A 9,526-nucleotide genomic window follows, 5' to 3' on the forward strand; every position below is an offset into this window, starting at 1 on the left:
TAGGCTATATATATTAAGGTCTATGTTTGTCTGTTAACTATATCGACTATCTGTGATAGTCGGTGAAGGATTTAAAGCTCTAATTTTTTCAAATTTATTTTAATTTTATTTTTGTTCTATATTTTATTGTTGTTATAAAACTTTTTGGTATCCGTAACTTTTTCCTTTTTTTGAAGTTCATTGCACTTCTTAGTGCCAGCTGTGATTTTCATTAATGTTTGTAAAGCTGAAAATAAAAACAAAAAAAAAAATATTTTATTAAATTTTAGTTTTTAAATGTTACGTTCAAGAATATATTTTCAAATTTTAATTAATTGTCAGCATAAAGTAATTGCAATTAAACGCCGATATAATAAAAATTCTCCAACACTCGAAATTCATTCAATGTGGGTATATATATGTATGTACTTATATCACATTTACGCCAATATGTGTCATAAAACGAGCACTGTGTTAATATGAAATTCAAAAAAAAAAACATCAGATATATCTCCTCAAAGTATGTTCGACAGATATTCATTTTAATTCTAAGTTGCTTTTCTTTTTTTGTATTCTATTGATAAACACATTAAAAACGTTGAAATAGAATTTTTTTTCTCTAAATTGCATTGTAATTCTATGTTTTTAGTGCAGTTATCTAGCACTATTTCATTTTAAATTCCTATTATTTTTAAATTTGAAAACGTTGAAGTAACAGTTTTCTACTGAATTTTGTTTTCCATTTTATTGTCGGTGTTTTTACTGCAGTTAGCTTGCACTTTTTTATTTTCTAATTAAATTATTTTTAAAAATTTTTCGTGATATAAACTGGTTATTTGATTACTTTAAGTACGTATGTATATGAGCTAAGTTGTGCGCTGACTGCATGCATAAGTAAAATAAAAAGCTTTATAATTGTTATGAATTCAATTTAATAGGGCAATTTATATGCTGGATGAAATTTTGGATGTATGTTATAATTGCTTTGGAAAATTGTGTGAACGATTATTTAATGTCTATGAAGTCAGTAATCCTTCAGTAATTGATCATTTCTGTGTATTGAATATATAATTCTAAAAGAAATAATAAAAATTAAAAAATATATATAATATTTTTAATATTTACTTACGTACTTTTTGATAAGAAGTGGTTCTCACCTCATTCTCACAAAATTTTATTAAAGAAAAAAAAAAAAAAGAAACCGAAAAATGAATTTGCCGATTTATATGTATAACTTTCTTTTGGTACATAGTACCACTATAAGAATTAACTCCTTTTTGGAGTTCCTAATCTATGTATGTCTAAACTATTATGTCTGGAAATAATACTTGATTGGAATAGTTACGAGTTTACTTAACCAATATTATAAATAAATATTTATTATTTTTAAATAAATGTCGCTGGTATTTCGCAGTAATATTGCAACTAATTAAGAAAACATATCGTGAGGTGTTTATGTATACTGGAACAGTAATCTGTTTATAAATTTAATTCTAAATAATTAAAAATAAAATATACAATAAAATTATGTCTATTGTAATAATAACAAGTTAATATTCGGTCAATGTTTTTCAGTGTGTGGAGAGTCTCTAGTATTAGTTTATTTATAAACTAATATTCATATATAAGCCATCATTTATTGGTAACAATCTGAACTTTCACCAAGTTATCATGTGACAAGCATTATAATACAATCATTCGATAATGTTTTTAAAAGTAAGGCATTTACTTTCTATGCAAGGTTTTCAGCTAATAAGCTAAACAAAACAGTTCGTACTACAAGCCTGTGAAATAAAAACCTATTGATTGTTTTTGTATAATATAACCGAAATGGCCCATAAACTAGAATAAAAATTATAGATACTTAATTTAGAGAACAATTTTCACCTATCTATTATCATTAGCTTTTGGTTTTTTACACACTTATATTTTGACTAATTTAAAAGTCATAAACCAGTATTGCCAGATATTAAGAATTATAAATACATAAATTTTATCTTAATTACAATTAAATACTGTCTACAAATGGATATGCAAATTTGTAGAAAAATTTTTACCCAAAACTTTATATTTTTCGAATGAGTAAATGCTTGCACCTAAAATCTAGTATTCAGAGTATTTTTCTGGACTGTATAAAAAACACCCAAGCAAATCAAAAATCATGTTGATTTTAAATTCCATGACCTATTATAGACTTGGCACATAAGTTTGAAAAAAAAAAGGTTTTATATGCCATAATTTAATGATAGTCTCGAAAAAAAATTATCATTAGAATTTATTAAGTGAAACAAAAAGTTTAGGTTAGGCTAAACTAATTTATTTTTATTAATATTATTGATTATTAATATTATTAACTATTAATATTATTAATTATTAATATTAATAATTATTAATATTATTAATTATTATTATTATTATCGATTATCAATGTTATTGATTATTAATACTATACTGAAATCTTTTAAGTATATTTACTTTCAAAACTTAAAATTAAATAAATTTCAGAGACCATTATGTTATCTTATAGACTCTTAAATTATACACAATTATTAAGAACTTCACTGCTTTTGTAAATATTCATAAAAAAAGACACTCCAAGGAGTATCCTAACAACAGATCAAAAATAAAGGCGAATTCGACCTTAACTAAAATGAACTTCCCAAAATACTATTTGTACTGCAAACTATAGTATATACCAAAGCATTAATGACTTACGTAAATAATGTTACGGATTATACCGCTACCGCTATTGTATCTAAAATGTATCTAAAAGCATTGCAATCAGTTGTCTAAAAGCTGTCTTTGCCTTAACAAAAGCTCAACTTAAATGCAAAGCTACTAACATAGATACTTATAGTCAGTAGATACGTCATAAGTATTTCCCACTTCATATTTATTTTAATTATTTAAAAATATATATATATTTTTAAAAACTAGTTCAATATATTTATTATAATTGAACTTTTAATTAATTATAAATAATTATTATATACTAAAACTGTGACGTAATAATTTTTTACAAATATCTTCAAATATATTTGTAAAAATGTGATTACGTTACACTTTAACTAATAATAATTATTTATAATTAAGTTACCAAATCAAATAATAAATAGTAAGTGACAGCAATAATTATATTGTAAATTTTTTAAATAAACAATGTTTAAATTAAAGTATATTTGTACTAGAATATATCTAGGTAAAAAGTAAAACAAAATTCCAACCATTCAGTAAAAATAAATAAATAATTGTGCAATTACAAACTATAAAAAGCTTATGAATTGATCCAATATTAAATACATTTGATAATTTTATATTCATACTACTATGTGGTATAACATTAATTATAATTCAGCTAAATTACTATAAGCTTCTGTGACATTATCAATTTAATTATATTTAACTATGTTTCGTATGATTTATTTCTTATTCTTCCAACGTATATAAAAGTGAATGTATTTTCATATTAAGATAACCCATAAAATTGAATATATTGAATTCAAAGTTTTTATTATCATTATCTGCTAATAAATTATACAAACTGTAAGAGCTAAGAGTGGAGTGATACAAACAATATTTCTACTGTCAAATCAATCGATAGCTCCGTTAAGGGTTCATCATTTATTTAAATGGAAACACCTGATGATTTCCAACGGCACAAACTGATTGATGACAGTCAACCGTAATAGTATTGATACTTGGAATAAATTTGCTGAAACTTATAAAAAAATAAAATGTCAATGGATAGAAGATACATATTTGTGTCCGTATTCTTATGGACAATGTTAATATTATGAATGGTTTTATTTAACAACAAACTTTATTTTAATTAAAATAAATCCACAAATATATTTCTAAATATGCATTTCTTGTTAGTAAAAATAATAAAAACAAAGCAAGTATTAACACAACATCGAGTAGACAACAGAATGATAATATAATATGGTAATATTGAAGCAATGAAAATAAAATGAAATTAATAAAATTATGATAATAAACCAGTAATAATAAAATAATAATAATACAACGAAACTATTAAAAATAATAATAATAATGTTAAAGCAATAAACTAATATAAATACTACTACAGTAAAATAATAATATTATTAATAAAATATAAATAATAATAAAATAATAATAATAATATTTTAATAAAATAATAATACAATAATAATAATAATATATTAAGAAGATAATATTTTAATAAAATAAAAACATTTTAGTAATAAAAATATAATAATAATAATAAAAATAATAATAATAAAATTAATAAAAATAATAATAATAAAAATAATAAAAATAAAAATAAAAATAATAATAATAAAAATAATAATAGAAAAATTATAACAAAATTATAATAGAAAAATTATAACAAAATAATAATAGAAAAATTATAACAAAATAATAATAATGAAAACCGGAAATTATGACAATAAAATAATAATATAGCATAAATGAAAACACATCATTAGAAGGATTCGAATAACAAAGAAAAGACAAGACCAAGGGTTCTTGAATATTCGGATTCTTTGTCGTCATAAGAAGCGTAGCTTTCGGCAAAAATAATTAACTTTGAAAACACATCATTTTTTAACATAATAAAAACTTTATTATAACGTTTACTTAAAATTTCTGTAATAGTGTAGAAATCATTTCAATCCAAGAACCCTAAAATTAGGTAAATTATTCCATAAAAATTATAAATCAAAATATCTAATTAAATTTGTCATTTTGCCAATATTTCGGTGAAATGCTGTCAAAATTGAACACATTTAATTTATCATTAAGCGAGTTAATGATACCTTAACTCGCTTAATGAAACACCTTTCTCATCACGGCGTAACGATAATTTTCTACAAATAGATATTTTGAATTTTCCTTGAATTCTCCTAATTGTGTAAGGCATATAAATCTCTCTAACATTGATAGTTAATTCAATTATATCGCGTTATACAAATTACAAATCAATTCCTTTTACTTGTAATTTTTTTTTATTTTAGATTATTCAAAACTGTCCAATAATCCATACCATAGAAATTTATAAATAAAACTCATTTGAGATAGTTACTTTTTGTAGACTCTACTTGCTAATAAACAAATTTAATTTATATTCATATTTTATTTGTATGGATTAACAAAAAATCCCTAAAAGTGTTTTTATTAGATTAACTGCTTAGTAGCGGTTAGATTCCTATGTTTATGGAACCCTGATTTAAAAATAAATACATAATAAATATAATTCTATAATAAAAATATTCTATTGGTCAACAAGAATAGACAAAATAAACAATATAGACACAAAAATAGACTGCTTTTTGAATTTGTCTGCACTGAAACTTAAGACGTAAAATTTTTTTCGAGTAAAATATAACTCCGAAGATTTTAAAAGCATTGTTGTTGCTTCACATAGTTTATATTACTTATATTTATATACAAATATTAAATATATTTATTTAATAATTATATTTATAAATATTTTCAACTCTATCGGGTAAAGAATACTTTTATATACCAACTACTAACAGCTACTTTAAATTTATCACTAAAATACTAAAAAAAGATCTGTATAAATTTCGGAAAACTTTAATTTTGAATTGACCTGTTAGATAAATAAATTTAAGCCCGTTAGGGGATAAGGCTCATATTACAATACTACATATTGTGTTCGTAGACTGTGTTTAAACTGAAACTATTTAATTAGTAATGATTATTTAATTTATGTGTAAAGATATGACACCGTTCTAAGGTACTAATTTACCAAATTTATTGCAGCCATTCGTTGCGTATATAAAAATATAAAAAATCACAAAGTAGTTAGCACAATATTTAATGTCCTACGTTTAGGCAATTAATATGCTAATTAGTTGAATACTTATTACTACTAAGTAATTTTCTTAGCTCATCAACCAGCACCATAATAAGGTGGGTAGTAAAATCTAAACAAATTAACACATTTTCAGAAATAAACAACTAAATTTAATACAACCAAAATTAAATCTAAGTCTAGACCATAGAAAAATTGTGTTTAGTCTTTAATTAAATAATTAAGAAAGTACACACGAAAATAAATTAAACAAGAAATTTTATCATGTTTTTTAAATAAGAATTGTTTGTCAATTATAATAACTTCAATATAATAATAAAATTATTATTATATATTTTAACAATGTACGGAAAGAAGGGCATAAATATTTATTATATAAAAGTTAATTTAAATAAAACATACAGTCTGTACATATGTATGTTATTTTCAAAATAATGCTTATTTAATAAAATTTTTATCAAAAACAATTTATTTATAATAAAAGAACTTATAAATGAGAACAGCACACAATTTAAAAAGAAAAAAATAAATTCCAAACAATTTCATTCAGTGTCAAAGTCAAATTGTGAAGATAAAATCGCGCCATCAGGCACACAACAAACACATCAGCACTTCAATAACATGAAGAGGAAAATTTAAGAGCGGTACCATCAAATACGCCTGGAGTTGTACGCTATCAGAACAAGAATTTTTATGAATAAATTCAAATTACAGAAAAAATGAAACTCATAATATCAATTAGGAATAAGAGTATCGATAAGTAACTTTCTAGTGGTAAATAAGATATACATATATAGTATGTTTTAACAGGGTTCTGTCAACAGGACCATGTCTCACCGTTTATCAGTCTATAGTAAAATGTAAATTTAAAATATTCTGGTCACTATATTCTATTTTTACAAAAAACGGGTGAGCTGTCCTACAATTTAATAGATAGAAACATGACTGTGAAATCCATTGATACACAACTTAATGTCTGATAGAAAACTAAATAATAAAGAAGTCACTAGAAGTACTAGCGTTACCTCTACTACTAGACACTCCATGAGACTAATTAATTTTTAGAATTTGAAATTAGATACAATCGGTTAGTGGTGTTGAGTAACTGACGATGTACTAACGGGGTATAGGTTTGTATCCAATGAGGTGGATATGAGCCCAAGAGGGTGACGGAACTTCAGTTTGTTAGTTGGCTATTGAAGACATGGACATCAAATCAAAAACAAAATGCTCTTCTATTTGACTTTGTTCAACTTTTATATAGACCAAGAAGGAAATGTGACGGAAGCTCCAATTTCTGTTAGAAAACTTTACTCGAACGGCTGAATATCTTTTGTTCATTACAAAATCTTAAAAAAATTAATGATATATATGACTGCATGTATCATATGATAAAAATATCTTACACAAAAACCACCGATGTTAGAGTACAAATCAGAGTAGTTTTGATGCATTTAAATATTAAATGCTACAATTTTGTAAGCACATTTATAGAGCAAGAAGTTCGATATTTTTAGTTGATGTTAGACGCTGTTATCAGTGGTGTTTACTGCAAATATTTTTTGTAATAAAAGTACAAAAAAGCACTCACAAACAGCTCTGCAGTCTTTGTTTCATGTTTTGAATAAATATACACAGTTTACTTATATGGGATACACTGTCTGAATGCCAAACATATTTTTGCACACAATTCAGAGAAGTGATGTATACTTGAACATACCCGCACATAAATACAATACCTATTCATGTACAAACTGGTAGTTTAGTTTAATGGTCCTCTATTCAAAAGGTTGGAATCGTTCAGATTTAATTGTACTATATATGAGAAATTACACGATACACAATAACGTTTTCACATATCGAAATGTTTCTATTTTTTTATTTGTTTTGTATGTCTGCACTTGTTCAATGTATCAAATCTCATATACATGTAAGTATTACTGCTATTGAACTCTGACCTTTAAAGAATTTGTTGCTTAAATTGATAAAATTCTTTTAATATTTTTCAATTTGAATGGCTTTCAATTAATCAATCAATCAAATTTGCAACATTTCAATATTGCTGGGTTTTAAATAAATGTGCACATTTTCTTTTATTGAATTTCATAACGTTTATTGACATCTTTAAATATTTATTGATTGTCAATCTTGTATTGCAGTGGTAGACATAATGTGTTTACACATAAGTAATTCAGATATTTAACAATAAGATTAAATATTTTATAACGAGCACTTCTGCGCTTCATAACAGCACTGAGATTTAAATAACAAAAACAAAACGTCATAGTACAGCCATTTGTTACATATTTATTGACAGTAAAATAATATAGAAACCATCATTTGCTGTGTTGATGAAACTACGTTATTTTATTTTTATGGTACACCAAATAAATGAATTTAAATTAAATTAAAAAAAACTAAATTTAACATTATAACCGTATTTTTATTTTTGGCGAAAACAACTATGAACTCAAGTATTTGTGTCTACGGCCCTCCAATCTCTACAGTGATATGTATTGACCCACGATCGCATCTGGTCTGGCCATCTAAATGATCACAGACGCCATTGAGTAAAAGTGCTTTAGACACTAACTCACGTTTGATTAAGCAAAAAAGAAGGATCAAGTTTAGCACAAGAGACCACCTGAGTAGCGGTACAAAGTAGTCCTCAATTAATAATAATAAATATAAATCATTGATGCAAATCCAACTCTGACTCTGTCGAAACAGATATGATGTTAATATTAGCACAAAGTATGGATTTTAAAAAGTAATTATAAAAATTGTATAAAACATTTGTTTTTGTAATATGAAAAGATCGACAGTATAGAATCCCTAAAACATATACTGAACTATTAAATAATGCAAAAATAAAATACTTAATCGATCAAAATTTATTTTGTCGTCTTTAAACTAGGCCTCATCGGGTGCAATAACACAGCTACATCGTCGCTCGATCTAATCCTACATAGCAAAGTGTCAGATGTCGAAGTGATAAATCCTGGTAACAGTTTGTCCTACAAGATATGCGGCTTACTTAAGCGCTATTGAATATGCTCGTTTTGATATCGCAAAAAATAGTTCACGACATATTAACTGAATTCATTAACTTTAAGTAAAGACAACGTTACTCAAAACTTAGAATCTTGTTTGTTACTTTAATCTTAAAGAAGAGTATAGAAGGATGAACAATTTATGGCGTCAACTAGAATCATGATATTTGCTATTTTCCCCTGGTTTGGCGGTACAAGTTTCAGCAAAAATAAAATCCGATTTAAATAAATTAAATAACATATATCCACATACCATATGAATTCGGTAAAAGATAGATTATTTTAAAAATATTTCTTTTAAGCTTGTTTTTTCAAAAATTCAAATTTAAGTAAAGTCCACCATATCAGAAAACCGCAATGAAATATTTTTGAGCGATAATAAGCGCAATCGCAAATTATGCTATTGTTAACTATAAATTAGTTTGTTACAAACTAATTTGCCTATTAAATATTTCTTACTGATAGCTATTCTGCTCTTTATGTTATATAACATATGTAATAATTATAAATATCATATGAATAATAAGAAACAAAATAGTGGATTTCATTTTGAAGAATGCAAATCAGTACTCAACTAACTCGACGATAGGCACAATCTCAGATATTATAAAGGCTTGCTCGCTGCAGTGGATGCCAATACTATGCCATGTAACAGTGTCATCGAAACTAA

Source organism: Teleopsis dalmanni, chromosome 1 (assembly GCF_002237135.1).
Source record: "Teleopsis dalmanni isolate 2A chromosome 1, ASM223713v2, whole genome shotgun sequence".
NCBI lineage: Eukaryota > Metazoa > Arthropoda > Insecta > Diptera > Diopsidae > Teleopsis > Teleopsis dalmanni.